Consider the following 21,714-nt stretch of genomic DNA (forward strand, 5'->3'; position numbering starts at 1 on the left):
GCTTCAGAAAGTATCATTCGGGCCTCCTAGACTATGACAAGGAACCTGCGATTATCACAAAAAATTTCAGGTACCTAGCTCCGGGTCTCGCCGATACCGGTTTTGGCCAAATTTTAAGCCCCGGAGTTGAATTTTTTTCAAAAATTCTAAAAAATTTCAAAAATTGACATTTTTTTTTCGCTAAGAAAGCTTCAGAAAGTATCATTCGGGCCTCCTAGACTATGACAAGGAACCTGCGATTATCACAAAAAATTTCAGGTACCTAGCTCCGGGTCTCGCCGATACCGGTTTTGGCCAAATTTTAAGCCCCGGAGTTGAATTTTTTTCAAAAATTCTAAAAAATTTCGAAAATTCAAAAATTTTTTTTTTCGCTCAGAAAGCTTCAGAAAGTATCATTCGGGCCTCCTAGACTATGACAAGGAACCTGCGATTATCACAACAAATTTCAGGTACCTAGCTCCGGGTCTCGCCGATACCGGTTTTGGCCAATTTTTAAGCCCCGGAGTTGAATTTTTTTAAAAAATTCTAAAAAATTTCAAAAATTGAAAATTTTTTTTTCGCTAAGAAAGCTTCAGAAAGTATCATTCGGGCCTCCTAGACTATGACAAGGAACCTGCGATTATCACAACAAATTTCAGGTTCTTAGCTCCGGGTCTCGCCGATACCGGTTTTGGCCAATTTTTAAGCCCCGGAGTTGAATTTTTTTCAAAAATTCTAAAAAATTTCAAAAATTGAAATTTTTTTTTTTCGCTAAGAAAGCTTCAGAAAGTATCATTCGGGCCTCCTAGACTATGACAAGGAACCTGCGATTATCACAACAAATTTCAGGTACCTAGCTCCGGGTCTCGCCGATACCGGTTTTGGCCAAATTTTAAGCCCCGGAGTTGAATTTTTTTCAAAAATTCTAAAAAATTTCGAAAATTCAAAATTTTTTTTTTTCGCTCAGAAAGCTTCAGAAAGTATCATTCGGGCCTCCTAGACTATGACAAGGAACCTGCGATTATCACAACAAATTTCAGGTACCTAGCTCCGGGTCTCGCCGATACCGGTTTTGGCCAATTTTTAAGCCCCGGAGTTGAATTTTTTTCAAAAATTCTAAAAAATTTCAAAAATTGAAAATTTTTTTTTCGCTAAGAAAGCTTCAGAAAGTATCATTCGGGCCTCCTAGACTATGACAAGGAACCTGCGATTATCACAACAAATTTCAGGTTCTTAGCTCCGGGTCTCGCCGATACCGGTTTTGGCCAATTTTTAAGCCCCGGAGTTGAATTTTTTTCAAAAATTCTAAAAAATTTCAAAAATTGAAATTTTTTTTTTTCGCTAAGAAAGCTTCAGAAAGTATCATTCGGGCCTCCTAGACTATGACAAGGAACCTGCGATTATCACAACAAATTTCAGGTACCTAGCTCCGGGTCTCGCCGATACCGGTTTTGGCCAAATTTTAAGCCCCGGAGTTGAAGTTTTTTCAAAAATTCTAAAAAATTTCGAAAATTCAAAATTTTTTTTTTTCGCTCAGAAAGCTTCAGAAAGTATCATTCGGGCCTCCTAGACTATGACAAGGAACCTGCGATTATCACAACAAATTTCAGGTTCCTAGCTCCGGGTCTCGCCGATACCGGTGTTGGCCAATTTTTAAGCCCCGGAGTTGAATTTTTTTCAAAAATTCTAAAAAATTTCAAAAATTGAAAATTTTTTTTTCGCTAAGAAAGCTTCAGAAAGTATCATTCGGGCCTCCTAGACTATGACAAGGAACCTGCGATTATCACAACAAATTTCAGGTTCTTAGCTCCGGGTCTCGCCGATACCGGTTTTGGCCAATTTTTAAGCCCCGGAGTTGAATTTTTTTCAAAAATTCTAAAAAATTTCAAAAATTGAAATTTTTTTTTTTCGCTAAGAAAGCTTCAGAAAGTATCATTCGGGCCTCCTAGACTATGACAAGGAACCTGCGATTATCACAACAAATTTCAGGTACCTAGCTCCGGGTCTCGCCGATACCGGTTTTGGCCAAATTTTAAGCCCCGGAGTTGAATTTTTTTCAAAAATTCTAAAAAATTTCGAAAATTCAAAATTTTTTTTTTTCGCTCAGAAAGCTTCAGAAAGTATCATTCGGGCCTCCTAGACTATGACAAGGAACCTGCGATTATCACAACAAATTTCAGGTTCCTAGCTCCGGGTCTCGCCGATACCGGTGTTGGCCAATTTTTAAGCCCCGGAGTTGAATTTTTTTCAAAAATTCTAAAAAATTTCAAAAATTGACATTTTTTTTTTCACTAAGAAAGCTTCAGAAAGTATCATTCGGGCCTCCTAGACTATGACAAGGAACCTGCGATTATCACAACAAATTTCAGGTTCCTAGCTCCGGGTCTCGCCGATACCGGTTTTGGCCAATTTTTAAGCCCCGGAGTTGAATTTTTTTCAAAAATTCTAAAAAATTTCAAAAATTGAAATTTTTTTTTTTCGCTCAGAAAGCTTCAGAAAGTATCATTTGGGCCTCCTAGACTATGACAAGGAACCTGCGATTATCACAACAAATTTCAGGTACCTAGCTCCGGGTCTCGCCGATACCGGTTTTGGCCAATTTTTAAGCCCCGGAGTTGAATTTTTTTCAAAAATTCTAAAAAATTTCAAAAATTTAAAAAATTTTTCTTCGCTAAGAAAGCTTCAGAAAGTATCATTCGGGCCTCTTAGACTATGACAAGGAACCTGCGATTATCACAACAAATTTCAGGTTCCTAGCTCCGGGTCTCGCCGATACCGGTTTTGGCCAAATTTTAAGCCCCGGAGTTGAATTTTTTTCAAAAATTCTAAAAAATTTCGAAAATTCAAATTTTTTTTTTTCGCTCAGAAAGCTTCAGAAAGTATCATTCGGGCCTCCTAGACTATGACAAGGAACCTGCGATTATCACAAAAAATTTCAGGTTCCTAGCTCCGGGTCTCGCCGATACCGGTTTTGGCCAATTTTTAAGCCCCGGAGTTGAATTTTTTTCAAAAATTCTAAAAAATTTCAAAAATTGAAATTTTTTTTTTTCGCTAAGAAAGCTTCAGAAAGTATCATTTGGGCCTCCTAGACTATGACAAGGAACCTGCGATTATCACAACAAATTTCAGGTACCTAGCTCCGGGTCTCGCCGATACCGGTTTTGGCCAATTTTTAAGCCCCGGAGTTGAATTTTTTTCAAAAATTCTAAAAAATTTCAAAAATTGACATTTTTTTTTCGCTAAGAAAGCTTCAGAAAGTATCATTCGGGCCTCCTAGACTATGACAAGGAACCTGCGATTATCACAAAAAATTTCAGGTACCTAGCTCCGGGTCTCGCCGATACCGGTTTTGGCCAAATTTTAAGCCCCGGAGTTGAATTTTTTTCAAAAATTCTAAAAAATTTCAAAAATTGACATTTTTTTTTCGCTAAGAAAGCTTCAGAAAGTATCATTCGGGCCTCCTAGACTATGACAAGGAACCTGCGATTATCACAACAAATTTCAGGTACCTAGCTCCGGGTCTCGCCGATACCGGTTTTGGCCAAATTTTAAGCCCCGGAGTTGAATTTTTTTCAAAAATTCTAAAAAATTTCGAAAATTCAAAATTTTTTTTTTTCGCTCAGAAAGCTTCAGAAAGTATCATTCGGGCCTCCTAGACTATGACAAGGAACCTGCGATTATCACAACAAATTTCAGGTACCTAGCTCCGGGTCTCGCCGATACCGGTTTTGGCCAATTTTTAAGCCCCGGAGTTGAATTTTTTTCAAAAATTCTAAAAAATTTCAAAAATTGAAAATTTTTTTTTCGCTAAGAAAGCTTCAGAAAGTATCATTCGGGCCTCCTAGACTATGACAAGGAACCTGCGATTATCACAACAAATTTCAGGTTCTTAGCTCCGGGTCTCGCCGATACCGGTTTTGGCCAATTTTTAAGCCCCGGAGTTGAATTTTTTTCAAAAATTCTAAAAAATTTCAAAAATTGAAATTTTTTTTTTTCGCTAAGAAAGCTTCAGAAAGTATCATTCGGGCCTCCTAGACTATGACAAGGAACCTGCGATTATCACAACAAATTTCAGGTACCTAGCTCCGGGTCTCGCCGATACCGGTTTTGGCCAAATTTTAAGCCCCGGAGTTGAATTTTTTTCAAAAATTCTAAAAAATTTCGAAAATTCAAAATTTTTTTTTTTCGCTCAGAAAGCTTCAGAAAGTATCATTCGGGCCTCCTAGACTATGACAAGGAACCTGCGATTATCACAACAAATTTCAGGTTCCTAGCTCCGGGTCTCGCCGATACCGGTGTTGGCCAATTTTTAAGCCCCGGAGTTGAATTTTTTTCAAAAATTCTAAAAAATTTCAAAAATTGACATTTTTTTTTTCACTAAGAAAGCTTCAGAAAGTATCATTCGGGCCTCCTAGACTATGACAAGGAACCTGCGATTATCACAACAAATTTCAGGTTCCTAGCTCCGGGTCTCGCCGATACCGGTTTTGGCCAATTTTTAAGCCCCGGAGTTGAATTTTTTTCAAAAATTCTAAAAAATTTCAAAAATTGAAATTTTTTTTTTTCGCTCAGAAAGCTTCAGAAAGTATCATTTGGGCCTCCTAGACTATGACAAGGAACCTGCGATTATCACAACAAATTTCAGGTACCTAGCTCCGGGTCTCGCCGATACCGGTTTTGGCCAATTTTTAAGCCCCGGAGTTGAATTTTTTTCAAAAATTCTAAAAAATTTCAAAAATTGACATTTTTTTTTCGCTAAGAAAGCTTCAGAAAGTATCATTCGGGCCTCCTAGACTATGACAAGGAACCTGCGATTATCACAACAAATTTCAGGTTCCTAGCTCCGGGTCTCGCCGATACCGGTTTTGGCCAATTTTTAAGCCCCGGAGTTGAATTTTTTTCAAAAATTCTAAACAATTTCAAAAATTGAAATTTTTTTTTTCGCTCAAAAAGCTTCAGAAAGTATCATTCGGGCCTCCTAGACTATGACAAGGAACCTGCGATTATCACAACAAATTTCAGGTACCTAGCTCCGGGTCTCGCCGATACCGGTTTTGGCCAATTTTTAAGCCCCGGAGTTGAATTTTTTTCAAAAATTCTAAAAAATTTCAAAAATTGAAATTTTTTTTTTCGCTCAAAAAGCTTCAGAAAGTATCATTCGGGCCTCCTAGACTATGACAAGGAACCTGCGATTATCACAACAAATTTCAGGTACCTAGCTCCGGGTCTCGCCGATACCGGTTTTGGCCAATTTTTAAGCCCCGGAGTTGAATTTTTTTCAAAAATTCTAAAAAATTTCAAAAATTGACATTTTTTTTTCGCTAAGAAAGCTTCAGAAAGTATCATTCGGGCCTCCTAGACTATGACAAGGAACCTGCGATTATCACAACAAATTTCAGGTTCCTAGCTCCGGGTCTCGCCGATACCGGTTTTGGCCAATTTTTAAGCCCCGGAGTTGAATTTTTTTCAAAAATTCTAAAAAATTTCAAAAATTGAAATATTTTTTTTCGCTAAGAAAGCTTCAGAAAGTATCATTCGGGCCTCCTAGACTATGACAAGGAACCTGCGATTATCACAACAAATTTCAGGTACCTAGCTCCGGGTCTCGCCGATACCGGTTTTGGCCAATTTTTAAGCACCGGAATTGAATTTTTTTAAAAAATTCTAAAAAATTTCAAAAATTGAATTTTTTTTTTTTCGCTCAAAAAGCTTCAGAAAGTATCATTCGGGCCTCCTAGACTATGACAAGGAACCTGCGATTATCACAAAAAATTTCAGGTACCTAGCTCCGGGTCTCGCCGATACCGGTTTTGGCCAATTTTTAAGCCCCGGAGTTGAATTTTTTTCAAAAATTCTAAAAAATTTCAAAAATTGAAAATTTTTTTTTCGCTAAGAAAGCTTCAGAAAGTATCATTCGGGCCTCCTAGACTATGACAAGGAACCTGCGATTATCACAACAAATTTCAGGTTCTTAGCTCCGGGTCTCGCCGATACCGGTTTTGGCCAATTTTTAAGCCCCGGAGTTGAATTTTTTTCAAAAATTCTAAAAAATTTCAAAAATTGAAATTTTTTTTTTTCGCTCAGAAAGCTTCAGAAAGTATCATTCGGGCCTCCTAGACTATGACAAGGAACCTGCGATTATCACAAAAAATTTCAGGTACCTAGCTCCGGGTCTCGCCGATACCGGTTTTGGCCAAATTTTAAGCCCCGGAGTTGAATTTTTTTCAAAAATTCTAAAAAATTTCGAAAATTCAAAATTTTTTTTTTTCGCTCAGAAAGCTTCAGAAAGTATCATTCGGGCCTCCTAGACTATGACAAGGAACCTGCGATTATCACAACAAATTTCAGGTTCCTAGCTCCGGGTCTCGCCGATACCGGTGTTGGCCAATTTTTAAGCCCCGGAGTTGAATTTTTTTCAAAAATTCTAAAAAATTTCAAAAATTGACATTTTTTTTTTCACTAAGAAAGCTTCAGAAAGTATCATTCGGGCCTCCTAGACTATGACAAGGAACCTGCGATTATCACAAAAAATTTCAGGTTCCTAGCTCCGGGTCTCGCCGATACCGGTTTTGGCCAATTTTTAAGCCCCGGAGTTGAATTTTTTTGAAAAATTCTAAAAAATTTCAAAAGTTGAAATTTTTTTTTTTCGCTCAGAAAGCTTCAGAAAGTATCATTTGGGCCTCCTAGACTATGACAAGGAACCTGCGATTATCACAACAAATTTCAGGTACCTAGCTCCGGGTCTCGCCGATACCGGTTTTGGCCAATTTTTAAGCCCCGGAGTTGAATTTTTTTCAAAAATTCTAAAAAATTTCAAAAATTGACATTTTTTTTCGCTAAGAAAGCTTCAGAAAGTATCATTCGGGCCTCCTAGACTATGACAAGGAACCTGCGATTATCACAACAAATTTCAGGTACCTAGCTCCGGGTCTCGCCGATACCGGTTTTGGCCAATTTTGAAGCCCCGGAGTTGAATTTTTTTCAAAAATTCTAAAAAATTTCGAAAATTCAAAATTTTTTTTTTTCGCTCAGAAAGCTTCAGAAAGTATCATTCGGGCCTCCTAGACTATGACAAGGAACCTGCGATTATCACAACAAATTTCAGGTTCCTAGCTCCGGGTCTCGCCGATACCGGTTTTGGCCAATTTTTAAGCCCCGGAGTTGAATTTTTTTCAAAAATTCTAAAAAATTTCAAAAATTGAAATATTTTTTTTCGCTAAGAAAGCTTCAGAAAGTATCATTCGGGCCTCCTAGACTATGACAAGGAACCTGCGATTATCACAACAAATTTCAGGTACCTAGCTCCGGGTCTCGCCGATACCGGTTTTGGCCAATTTTTAAGCCCCGGAGTTGAATTTTTTTCAAAAATTCTAGAAAATTTCAAAAATTGACATTTTTTTTTTCACTAAGAAAGCTTCAGAAAGTATCATTCGGGCCTCCTAGACTATGACAAGGAACCTGCGATTATCACAACAAATTTCAGGTTCTTAGCTCCGGGTCTCGCCGATACCGGTTTTGGCCAATTTTTAAGCCCCGGAGTTGAATTTTTTTCAAAAATTCTAAAAAATTTCAAAAATTGAAATTTTTTTTTTTCGCTCAGAAAGCTTCAGAAAGTATCATTCGGGCCTCCTAGACTATGACAAGGAACCTGCGATTATCACAACAAATTTCAGGTACCTAGCTCCGGGTCTCGCCGATACCGGTTTTGGCCAATTTTTAAGCCCCGGAGTTGAATTTTTTTCAAAAATTCTAAAAAATTTCAAAAATTGAAAATTTTTTTTTCGCTAAGAAAGCTTCAGAAAGTATCATTCGGGCCTCCTAGACTATGACAAGGAACCTGCGATTATCACAACAAATTTCAGGTTCCTAGCTCCGGGTCTCGCCGATACCGGTTTTGGCCAAATTTTAAGCCCCGGAGTTGAATTTTTTTCAAAAATTCTAAAAAATTTCGAAAATTCAAAATTTTTTTTTTTCGCTCAGAAAGCTTCAGAAAGTATCATTCGGGCCTCCTAGACTATGACAAGGAACCTGCGATTATCACAACAAATTTCAGGTTCCTAGCTCCGGGTCTCGCCGATACCGGTTTTGGCCAATTTTTAAGCCCCGGAGTTGAATTTTTTTCAAAAATTCTAAAAAATTTCAAAAATTGAAATATTTTTTTTCGCTAAGAAAGCTTCAGAAAGTATCATTCGGGCCTCCTAGACTATGACAAGGAACCTGCGATTATCACAAAAAATTTCAGGTTCCTAGCTCCGGGTCTCGCCGATACCGGTTTTGGCCAATTTTTAAGCCCCGGAGTTGAATTTTTTTCAAAAATTCTAAAAAATTTCAAAAATTGAAATATTTTTTTTCGCTCAGAAAGCTTCAGAAAGTATCATTCGGGCCTCCTAGACTATGACAAGGAACCTGCGATTATCACAACAAATTTCAGGTTCCTAGCTCCGGGTCTCGCCGATACCGGTTTTGGCCAATTTTTAAGCCCCGGAGTTGAATTTTTTTCAAAAATTCTAAAAAATTTCAAAAATTGAAATATTTTTTTTCGCTAAGAAAGCTTCAGAAAGTATCATTCGGGCCTCCTAGACTATGACAAGGAACCTGCGATTATCACAACAAATTTCAGGTTCCTAGCTCCGGGTCTCGCCGATACCGGTTTTGGCCAATTTTTAAGCCCCGGAGTTGAATTTTTTTCAAAAATTCTAAAAAATTTCAAAAATTGAAATATTTTTTTTCGCTAAGAAAGCTTCAGAAAGTATCATTCGGGCCTCCTAGACTATGACAAGGAACCTGCGATTATCACAAAAAATTTCAGGTACCTAGCTCCGGGTCTCGCCGATACCGGTTTTGGCCAATTTTTAAGCCCCGGAGTTGAATTTTTTTCAAAAATTCTAAAAAATTTCAAAAATTGACATTTTTTTTTTCACTAAGAAAGCTTCAGAAAGTATCATTCGGGCCTCCTAGACTATGACAAGGAACCTGCGATTATCACAAAAAATTTCAGGTACCTAGCTTCGGGTCTCGCCGATACCGGTTTTGGCCAATTTTTAAGCCCCGGAGTTGAATTTTTTTCAAAAATTCTAAAAAATTTCAAAAATTGACATTTTTTTTTTCACTAAGAAAGCTTCAGAAAGTATCATTCGGGCCTCCTAGACTATGACAAGGAACCTGCGATTATCACAACAAATTTCAGGTTCTTAGCTCCGGGTCTCGCCGATACCGGTTTTGGCCAATTTTTAAGCCCCGGAGTTGAATTTTTTTCAAAAATTCTAAAAAATTTCAAAAATTGAAATTTTTTTTTTCGCTCAGAAAGCTTCAGAAAGTATCATTCGGGCCTCCTAGACTATGACAAGGAACCTGCGATTATCACAACAAATTTCAGGTACCTAGCTCCGGGTCTCGCCGATACCGGTTTTGGCCAATTTTTAAGCCCCGGAGTTGAATTTTTTTCAAAAATTCTAAAAAATTTCAAAAATTGAAAATTTTTTTTTCGCTAAGAAAGCTTCAGAAAGTATCATTCGGGCCTCCTAGACTATGACAAGGAACCTGCGATTATCACAACAAATTTCAGGTTCTTAGCTCCGGGTCTCGCCGATACCGGTTTTGGCCAAATTTTAAGCCCCGGAGTTGAATTTTTTTCAAAAATTCTAAAAAATTTCGAAAATTCAACATTTTTTTTTTTCGCTCAGAAAGCTTCAGAAAGTATCATTCGGGCCTCCTAGACTATGACAAGGAACCTGCGATTATCACAACAAATTTCAGGTTCCTAGCTCCGGGTCTCGCCGATACCGGTTTTGGCCAATTTTTAAGCCCCGGAGTTGAATTTTTTTCAAAAATTCTAAAAAATTTCAAAAATTGACATTTTTTTTTTCACTAAGAAAGCTTCAGAAAGTATCATTCGGGCCTCCTAGACTATGACAAGGAACCTGCGATTATCACAACAAATTTCAGGTTCTTAGCTCCGGGTCTCGCCGATACCGGTTTTGGCCAATTTTTAAGCCCCGGAGTTGAATTTTTTTCAAAAATTCTAAAAAATTTCAAAAATTGAAATTTTTTTTTTTCGCTAAGAAAGCTTCAGAAAGTATCATTCGGGCCTCCTAGACTATGACAAGGAACCTGCGATTATCACAACAAATTTCAGGTTCCTAGCTCCGGGTCTCGCCGATACCGGTTTTGGCCAATTTTTAAGCCCCGGAGTTGAATTTTTTTCAAAAATTCTAAACAATTTCAAAAATTGAAATTTTTTTTTTTCGCTAAGAAAGCTTCAGAAAGTATCATTCGGGCCTCCTAGACTATGACAAGGAACCTGCGATTATCACAAAAAATTTCAGGTACCTAGCTCCGGGTCTCGCCGATACCGGTTTTGGCCAATTTTTAAGCCCCGGAGTTGATTTTTTTTCAAAAATTCTAAAAAATTTCAAAAATTGAAAAAAATTTTTTTCGCTAAGAAAGCTTCAGAAAGTATCATTCGGGCCTCCTAGACTATGACAAGGAACCTGCGATTATCACAAAAAATTTCAGGTTCCTAGCTCCGGGTCTCGCCGATACCGGTTTTGGCCAATTTTTAAGCCCCGGAGTTGAATTTTTTTCAAAAATTCTAAAAAATTTCAAAAATTGAAATTTTTTTTTTCGCTAAGAAAGCTTCAGAAAGTATCATTTGGGCCTCCTAGACTATGACAAGGAACCTGCGATTATCACAACAAATTTCAGGTACCTAGCTCCGGGTCTCGCCGATACCGGTTTTGGCCAATTTTTAAGCCCCGGAGTTGAATTTTTTTCAAAAATTCTAAAAAATTTCAAAAATTGACATTTTTTTTTCGCTAAGAAAGCTTCATAAAGTATCATTCGGGCCTCCTAGACTATGACAAGGAACCTGCGATTATCACAACAAATTTCAGGTTCCTAGCTCCGGGTCTCGCCGATACCGGTTTTGGCCAATTTTTAAGCCCCGGAGTTGAATTTTTTTCAAAAATTCTAAAAAATTTCAAAAATTGAATTTTTTTTTTTCGCTCAAAAAGCTTCAGAAAGTATCATTCGGGCCTCCTAGACTATGACAAGGAACCTGCGATTATCACAAAAAATTTCAGGTACCTAGCTCCGGGTCTCGCCGATACCGGTTTTGGCCAATGTTTAAGCCCCGGAGTTGAATTTTTTTTTCAAAAATTCTAAAAAATTTCAAAAATTGAAATTTTTTTTTTTTCGCTCAAAAAGCTTCAGAAAGTATCATTCGGGCCTCCTAGACTATGACAAGGAACCTGCGATTATCACAACAAATTTCAGGTACCTAGCTCCGGGTCTCGCCGATACCGGTTTTGACCAATTTTTAAGCCCCGGAGTTGAATTTTTTTCAAAAATTCTAAAAAATTTCAAAAATTGAAATTTTTTTTTTCGCTAAGAAAGCTTCAGAAAGTATCATTCGGGCCTCCTAGACTATGACAAGGAACCTGCGATTATCACAAAAAATTTCAGGTACCTAGCTCCGGGTCTCGCCGATACCGGTTTTGGCCAATGTTTAAGCCCCGGAGTTGAATTTCTTATTCAAAAATTCTAAAAAATTTCAAAAATTGAAAATTTTTTTTTTCGCTAAGAAAGCTTCAGAAAGTATCATTCGGGCCTCCTAGACTATGACAAGGAACCTGCGATTATCACAACAAATTTCAGGTACCTAGCTCCGGGTCTCGCCGATACCGGTTTTGACCAATTTTTAAGCCCCGGAGTTGAATTTTTTTAAAAAATTCTAAAAAATTTCAAAAATTGAAATTTTTTTTTTCGCTCAGAAAGCTGCAGAAAGTATCATTCGAGCCTCCTAGACTATGACAAGGAACCTGCGATTATCACAACAAATTTCAGGTACCTAGCTCCGGGTCTCGCCGATACCGGTTTTGGCCAATTTTTAAGCCCCGGAGTTGAATTTTTTTCAAAAATTCTAAAAAATTTCAAAAATTGAAAATTTTTTTTTTCGCTAAGAAAGCTTCAGAAAGTATCATTCGGGCCTCCTAGACTATGACAAGGAACCTGCGATTATCACAAAAAATTTCAGGTACCTAGCTCCGGGTCTCGCCGATACCGGTTTTGGCCAAATTTTAAGCCCCGGAGTTGAATTTTTTTCAAAAATTCTAAAAAATTTCGAAAATTCAAAATTTTTTTTTTTCGCTCAGAAAGCTTCAGAAAGTATCATTCGGGCCTCCTAGACTATGACAAGGAACCTGCGATTATCACAACAAATTTCAGGTTCCTAGCTCCGGGTCTCGCCGATACCGGTTTTGGCCAATTTTTAAGCCCCGGAGTTGAATTTTTTTCAAAAATTCTAAAAAATTTCAAAAATTGAAATATTTTTTTTCGCTAAGAAAGCTTCAGAAAGTATCATTCGGGCCTCCTAGACTATGACAAGGAACCTGCGATTATCACAAAAAATTTCAGGTACCTAGCTCCGGGTCTCGCCGATACCGGTTTTGGCCAATTTTTAAGCACCGGAATTGAATTTTTTTTAAAAAATTCTAAAAAATTTCAAAAATTGAAATTTTTTTTTTTTCGCTCAGAAAGCTTCAGAAAGTATCATTCGGGCCTCCTAGACTATGACAAGGAACCTGCGATTATCACAACAAATTTCAGGTACCTAGCTCCGGGTCTCGCCGATACCGGTTTTGGCCAATTTTTAAGCCCCGGAGTTGAATTTTTTTCAAAAATTCTAAAAAATTTCAAAAATTGAAAATTTTTTTTTCGCTAAGAAAGCTTCAGAAAGTATCATTCGGGCCTCCTAGACTATGACAAGGAACCTGCGATTATCACAACAAATTTCAGGTTCCTAGCTCCGGGTCTCGCCGATACCGGTTTTGGCCAAATTTTAAGCCCCGGAGTTGAATTTTTTTCAAAAATTCTAAAAAATTTCGAAAATTCAAAATTTTTTTTTTTCGCTCAGAAAGCTTCAGAAAGTATCATTCGGGCCTCCTAGACTATGACAAGGAACCTGCGATTATCACAACAAATTTCAGGTTCCTAGCTCCGGGTCTCGCCGATACCGGTTTTGGCCAATTTTTAAGCCCCGGAGTTGAATTTTTTTCAAAAATTCTAAAAAATTTCAAAAATTGAAATATTTTTTTTCGCTAAGAAAGCTTCAGAAAGTATCATTCGGGCCTCCTAGACTATGACAAGGAACCTGCGATTATCACAACAAATTTCAGGTACCTAGCTCCGGGTCTCGCCGATACCGGTTTTGGCCAATTTTTAAGCCCCGGAGTTGAATTTTTTTCAAAAATTCTAAAAAATTTCAAAAATTTAAAAAATTTTTCTTCGCTAAGAAAGCTTCAGAAAGTATCATTCGGGCCTCCTAGACTATGACAAGGAACCTGCGATTATCACAAAAAATTTCAGGTACCTAGCTCCGGGTCTCGCCGATACCGGTTTTGGCCAAATTTTAAGCCCCGGAGTTGAATTTTTTTCAAAAATTCTAAAAAATTTCGAAAATTCAAAATTTTTTTTTTTCGCTCAGAAAGCTTCAGAAAGTATCATTCGGGCCTCCTAGACTATGACAAGGAACCTGCGATTATCACAACAAATTTCAGGTTCCTAGCTCCGGGTCTCGCCGATACCGGTTTTGGCCAATTTTTAAGCCCCGGAGTTGAATTTTTTTCAAAAATTCTAAAAAATTTCAAAAATTGAAATATTTTTTTTCGCTAAGAAAGCTTCAGAAAGTATCATTCGGGCCTCCTAGACTATGACAAGGAACCTGCGATTATCACAAAAAATTTCAGGTACCTAGCTCCGGGTCTCGCCGATACCGGTTTTGGCCAATTTTTAAGCACCGGAATTGAATTTTTTTAAAAAATTCTAAAAAAATTCAAAAATTGAAATTTTTTTTTTTCGCTCAGAAAGCTTCAGAAAGTATCATTCGGGCCTCCTAGACTATGACAAGGAACCTGCGATTATCACAACAAATTTCAGGTACCTAGCTCCGGGTCTCGCCGATACCGGTTTTGGCCAATTTTTAAGCCCCGGAGTTGAATTTTTTTCAAAAATTCTAAAAAATTTCAAAAATTGAAAATTTTTTTTTCGCTAAGAAAGCTTCAGAAAGTATCATTCGGGCCTCCTAGACTATGACAAGGAACCTGCGATTATCACAACAAATTTCAGGTTCTTAGCTCCGGGTCTCGCCGATACCGGTTTTGGCCAATTTTTAAGCCCCGGAGTTGAATTTTTTTCAAAAATTCTAAAAAATTTCAAAAATTGAATTTTTTTTTTTTCGCTCAGAAAGCTTCAGAAAGTATCATTCGGGCCTCCTAGACTATGACAAGGAACCTGCGATTATCACAACAAATTTCAGGTACCTAGCTCCGGGTCTCGCCGATACCGGTTTTGGCCAAATTTTAAGCCCCGGAGTTGAATTTTTTTCAAAAATTCTAAAAAATTTCGAAAATTCAAAATTTTTTTTTTTCGCTCAGAAAGAGTTAACACAACAGTTAGCATAACGATATTTCAGCACATTCCTATCGCACACGATCGCGCCTCAAACGAGATGATACATCAGCATATTTCTACCGCACACGATCGCGTCTCAAACGAGATGATACATCAGCACCACGATCGCGCATCAAACGAGATGATACATCAGCATATTTCTACTGCACACGATCGCGCCTCAAACGAGATGATACATCAGCACCACGATCGCGCCTCAAACGAGATGATACATCAGCATATTTCTACCGCACACGATCGCGCCTCACCCTACGGAAACGAATAGATTCGTCAGCACTTGTCTCTCATCCGCTCGTCAGAAGCCAACACTTCGTTCGAAGGCCACACATTCTTCCCAAGCGCGATTCCCACTTCCAAATCAGCATAAAAGCATAGGGAACATATCATAAGACGGTTCATTTCATCCCTAGTTCTTGTACTAGCAGGTTCTAAAGATCTGAATCCATCAAAACAACGTGAGAAAAGATAAATAAAACTATAATGTTTTTTTAAAAATCTATCTCTCACGGCGTATTGATTAACTGGCGCCCACCGAATAGGGACCTTTAGTGAAGAAAAGTGCGAAAAGTGTTCATGTGAGAGTGAAATTATCGTGTCGCAAGTACCGAGTAGTGATCACGTAAGAGTGTCAATCACACCGCGTCGCGACAACATCTTTCCCGATCGCAAATTGCAGCCGTGTGCACAGGTGCCTAAGTAGCCGGGAGCAGCTAATAACTCGTTGCCGGAGGAAAGGGATCACGCCAACACACCGAGACGGAAGGAAGTCACTGAATATCACTGGAGGCCCGAGTAACAAAATCAACCCCGTTAGAGGAGGTGAAGAAATCAACCCCGTTAGAGGAGGTGAAGAAATCAACCCCGTTAGAGGAGGTGAAGAAAACAACCCCGTAAGAGGAGGTGAAGTATGAATATATTAATGTGAGTATAAAAAAGTGAGTATATATATAAACCAATTCATTGCGTTTAAAGTGAGTGAAAAGTGAAAGTTCATAACAAAAAAAAAAAGGTGTAATTCATAACAAGGTGTTAATCGATTTAAAAAAAAAAGCAAAACTGGAGGATTTAATTTCAAGCCTAAAACGATTTTCCGACAGAACCGAATCGTCGGAACATAATAATAAAAAAACAAAAGATCTTTGGAAGTATTCTATGATGAAGTCAATAGACTTCTCTCATTGATAGCCAACCAGATAAAAACAGATGACAGATTTGTACATCCAGAAGCTTCGAAGGCTCTTATAGAAACATATAATAAGAAGGCAATAGATTCCTTCATCAGAGGTCTTGATGGAGATGTGCACAAGTTCATTAGAAATTATGAACCAACATCTTTAGCAGCAGCTTACAGTTATTGCATCTCATTCCAAAATGTAGAATGTCGTAAAATGTGGACCAAACCAAGATTGGTCAATACTCCCACAGCACCACGAAACTTGATACCGTTACCAACACCCCCCTTGCCACCAAGAGCATTTAATAATTCGCAACGACCAATGATTGCACACAGATTTAGACCACAATTCGGAAACTCGTATCAACCGAGACCACAGTTTTTACCGCGTCCCGCTTGGAATAATCAACCGAGACAACAAATTTTTCCACGCCCTATTTGGAATCAACAAAATAGAAATGCGTTCCAACACAATAGGCCAGAGCCAATGGAAGTCGATCCATCAATCAGATCGCAACAAGTGAATTATTCAAATAGACCACAAAATTCCAGTAATGCTCGACCTCAGAAAAGACAAAGATTTTTCAACATGGAAACAAACATTACCCATGATAATGACGAATACGAAAGATACATGAGAACTGTAGAAAAACAAGAAACATCTAACGAAAATCGCGAAGCTGAACTTAATTTTTTAGAATAAAATCAGCTATACCATATTTTATATACAATGGTAAAGCTGGACAGCAAATAAAAATTCTAATTGATACAGGATCCAATAAGAATTTCATTAACCCAAAACATGCGAAGATTTCCCACGAAGTAACTAAACCATTTTTTGTTTCATCAGTTGGAGGAGATTTACGTATCACCAAATATTCACAAGCGAAAATGTTTGCCCCTTATTCCAACGTAAATGCTAAATTTTATCACCTACAGGAGTTAAAAACATTCGATGCCATAGTTGGCTATGATACCATCAAAGAAATGGGAGCACTTATAGATACAAAAAGCGATAATCTGATAATTAACGAAAACATAATACCTCTTTTTCTCTACCCATTACAAGAAGTTAACAGGATCGAAATAAGAGATAAACATCTGAACTATCAAGAAAAAGAAAAATTACATTCATTCCTTAACAAGTTCCAAGATTTATTTCAGCCCCCAGACGAGAAGTTGCCATTCACAACAAAAATCGAAGCAACTATATCAACGAATGATACCGAACCTGTTTACTGTAAGTCGTACCCATACCCCTTCTCTCTCAAACAAGAAGTGGAGACACAAATCAAAAAACTGTTAGATAATGGCATAATCCAACCATCTAGATCGCCATATAACTCACCTGTTTGGATAGTACCCAAAAAGGCTGATGCCTCTAACGAAAAAAAATATCGACTTGTGATCGATTATAGGAAGCTGAATCTTAAAACCAAAAGCGATAGATACCCTATCCCTGACACTTCAACAGTCCTTGCAAATTTAGGTAACAATAAATATTATACCACACTTGATGATGTTCTCAGAGAACATATTGGAAAAATTTGTCATGTGTACATCGACGACATAATAGTTTTTGGAAAAACATTTGACGAGCATCTGAAAAATTTAGAAACTGTTTTAAACACATTACGTGAAGCAAATTTTAAAATACAACCTGATAAATCCGAATTTTTGAAAACAGAAGTTGAATTCTTAGGATTCATTGTTTCTGAACATGGCTTGAAACCAAATGAGAAAAAATTGAAAGTATCCATAAATATCCCGAACCTAAGACTATCCAAGAACTCCGAGCATTTTTAGGACTCTCCGGATATTATAGAAGATTTGTTAAAAATTATGCAGCGCTGGCAAAGCACTTAACAAAACTCTTAAGAGGAGAGGACAACCAAGGTCACTGCAAAATCACGAAAAATCAATCAAAAAATTTCCCGATAACATTTGATGAAAACGCCAAATCAGCATTCAGAACTCTTAAAGAAATTTTATCATCTGAAGACGTTCTAGCTTACCCCGATTATGATCATGATTTTATTTTAACAACAGACGCATCCGATAAAGCACTCGGAGCTGTCCTGTCACAGAAATTAAACGACGTTGAAAAACCAATAACGTTTATATCCAGAACTTTATCAAAAACGGAAGAAAACTACGCTACTAATGAAAAAGAAATGCTTGCTATAGTTTGGGCTTTACATTCCCTACGTAATTACATTTATGGTGCAAAAATAATAATACTAACAGATCACCAACCCCTAACGTACGCAATATCGCCAAAGAATAATAACGCAAAACTAAAACGATGGAAAGCGTTCATAGAGGAACATAATTATGAACTACGCTACAAGCCTGGAAAAAGTAACGTCGTAGCAGACGCGTTATCAAGAATTCAAATTAACTCGCTAACACCAACACAGCATTCCGCTGACGATGATGACAGTGCATACATACTATCCACTGAAGCCCCTATTAACGTTTATCGCAATCAATTAATTTTCAAATTATCTAACAATTCATCGTATGAACTAATCACACCGTTCCCAAAATTTAAAAGACATGTTTTCTATGAAAAGGAATTCTCTAATAAATTTTTAACCGACAAATTAAAAAGATTCCTAAACCCTAACATCATTAACGGTATACTAACCGATGAAGTAACTATGATTCGTATTCAGGAAGTATATAAAAATTTATTCAATCCAAAAACAATGAAATGCCGATATTCTCAAATTATATTAGAAGATCTTACAGAAGAAGAAAGACAACTAGAAGAAATACAAAACATTCACAATTTTGCTCATAGAAATTCAAAAGAAAATTCTCTACAACTTATAAAAAAGTTTTATTTTCCTACAATGAGAAAAGTAATAGAGTCGTATGTTAAAAATTGCGAAATTTGTAAAACAGAAAAGTACGATCGGAAACCTCAAAAGTTTATTGCTGTAAGGACACCAATACCCACATATCCAGGAGAAATAATTCATATCGATATTTTTGCTTACAATGCAAGTTTTTTGTTTATTTCTTCAATAGATAAATTTTCAAAATACTTGAAAATGAGGCCAATTAAGTCAAAATCGATAGCAGACATAAAGGAAGTTTTAATACAATTGTTGTATAATTGGGATATACCCGCCACCATTGTAATGGATAACGAAAGTTCATTTATTTCAAATGTAATAGAACAAACGATGTTAAATCTAGGAATTAAAATTTTCAAAACACCTGTAAATCGATCAGAAACAAACGGACAAGTAGAAAGAGCTCACTCGACAATTCGCGAAATTGCAAGATGCATTAAAGCAACGAAACCAGATATAAGTATCCAAACATTAATACAAGAAGCGACGTACAAGTATAATAATTCAATTCACAGCGTGATTAAGAATACGCCTAAAAATATATATACAGGAGAGAATAATGAAAATATGAACTTCGAAGAACGAACTAAACAAAGAAATGAAAATGATAAAATAATTGCTAAAATATATGAAAAGCAACAAGGAAAAATTATAGAAGAAAAATATCAAGATTATATGCCAAATGAGATGGCCTACGAAAAAACGAAAACGAATAATAAACGAGATAGGAGATATGAGATAATCAAAATCAAAGAGAATCATCCTACCTACGTAATCGATACTAATAATCGAAAAATACACAAAGTAAATCTACGAAAAACTAATAATTGATCATGATTAACCTTAATATCGTTTCAGAAATATTATGATTATATTAACCAACGTAATGGCGAAGATCTACATACACGATTTATCAAAAAATCCTTTAGCGATTATACCAGTAGGTGAAGCCAAGATACGAATAGGATACGTAAGAGTAATCCACCCGATAAACTTGTTAGACATTAGTAAAACGATTGACGAAACTATTGAACTAATACCAACAGAGGTTCAAACCGAATCTTTAGAAAAGTTGATTCAGTTAAAAGCTATGAAGTTACAAGAAACGTTTAAGAAAGTAAAACCGTTTAAGAAACAAAAGAGATGGAATACCATAGGGAAAGTTTGGAAATGGGTAGCAGGCACCCCTGATGCCGACGATCTTCAAATTATCAACAGTACGCTGAACTCTCTCATCGAAGAAAATAATCACCAAGTAATGATTAACGAAGCATTGAATAGAAGACTACAAGAAGTAACCGATATTGCTAACCAAGTGCTAAAAAACGAAGCGCAACGCTATGAAAGAAGATATGCAACTGAAACAAGACAGCTAATAATATTATCTAATTTGGATATTTTGCAAGACCAAATCGAAACTATCGAAGAAGCTATTTTATCAGCCAAACACGGAATACCGAACAGCAAAATATTGTCCACCGAAGATTTACAAATGATTAACGAATTCTTGAAGAAGAACGGAATCGCATATACTACAGCAGAAGAACTTCTCGCTCGATCAGTAGCTCAGTTTATGATGAATACGACACATGTTCTGTACATGCTAAAATTCCCAAGAATATCATCACAAATCTACGAGTATGATTTCATCGAACCAATAGTAGCAAATGGGAAACGGATAATGTTAAAACAGAACTTCATTATAAGAAACGAAACACATGTATACGAAGTCATCGAACCATGCCAAGAAGAAGGTATTTATTACTTATGTGAAGGAAGCAATGTTCAACATCCTACGCAATGTATATACCAACTAATACAAGGGAAAAATTCCGAATGCCAATATGAAAAAGTATATTCAGCTAAATTGATCAATAATGCATGGGCTGAAATCACATCAAATTGCAGCAATTCCAAGCAATCCTTAAATGGTTCATTTCTAATACAGTTCGAGAAATGCAGTGTGAACATTAATGACGAAATATTCTCCAATACAGAAGTCATCATCCCTAGAAGATCTTATCACTCAACATTGGGATTGATCATCAACGAGACCAGCCTTGAAGATAATCCACCTACCGAGTTCTTGAACAACATTACATTAGAAAACCGCAAAATACTGCAAACCATTAATCTACAAAATGAATCGCTGAAATTTAAATTGCATTTATTCGGATCAATAGGAACAACAACAATCGCAATTGTTATTGGCATTGGCATATTCTACGTGTTTCTTAAATGTCGTAAACGAACAATAGAAGTTAAAATACCAGATACGGGAAGTCATACGATAAAAAAACAGCCTAAGGCAATACCATTGAATTTTCACGCGATGCACAAACTTTGAGGACAAAGTAATCAAGAGGGGAGGAGTTAACACAACAGTTAGCATAACGATATTTCAGCACATTCCTATCGCACACGATCGCGCCTCAAACGAGATGATACATCAGCATATTTCTACCGCACACGATCGCGTCTCAAACGAGATGATACATCAGCACCACGATCGCGCATCAAACGAGATGATACATCAGCATATTTCTACTGCACACGATCGCGCCTCAAACGAGATGATACATCAGCACCACGATCGCGCCTCAAACGAGATGATACATCAGCATATTTCTACCGCACACGATCGCGCCTCACCCTACGGAAACGAATAGATTCGTCAGCACTTGTCTCTCATCCGCTCGTCAGAAGCCAACACTTCGTTCGAAGGCCACACATTCTTCCCAAGCGCGATTCCCACTTCCAAATCAGCATAAAAGCATAGGGAACATATCATAAGACGGTTCATTTCATCCCTAGTTCTTGTACTAGCAGGTTCTAAAGATCTGAATCCATCAAAACAACGTGAGAAAAGATAAATAAAACTATAATGTTTTTTTAAAAATCTATCTCTCACGGCGTATTGATTAACTAAAGCTTCAGAAAGTATCATTCGGGCCTCCTAGACTATGACAAGGAACCTGCGATTATCACAACAAATTTCAGGTTCCTAGCTCCGGGTCTCGCCGATACCGGTGTTGGCCAATTTTTAAGCCCCGGAGTTGAATTTTTTTCAAAAATTCTAAAAAATTTCAAAAATTGACATTTTTTTTTCACTAAGAAAGCTTCAGAAAGTATCATTCGGGCCTCCTAGACTATGACAAGGAACCTGCGATTATCACAAAAAATTTCAGGTTCCTAGCTCCGGGTCTCGCCGATACCGGTTTTGGCCAA

Source organism: Anopheles marshallii, chromosome X (genome assembly GCF_943734725.1).
Source record: "Anopheles marshallii chromosome X, idAnoMarsDA_429_01, whole genome shotgun sequence".
NCBI lineage: Eukaryota > Metazoa > Arthropoda > Insecta > Diptera > Culicidae > Anopheles > Anopheles marshallii.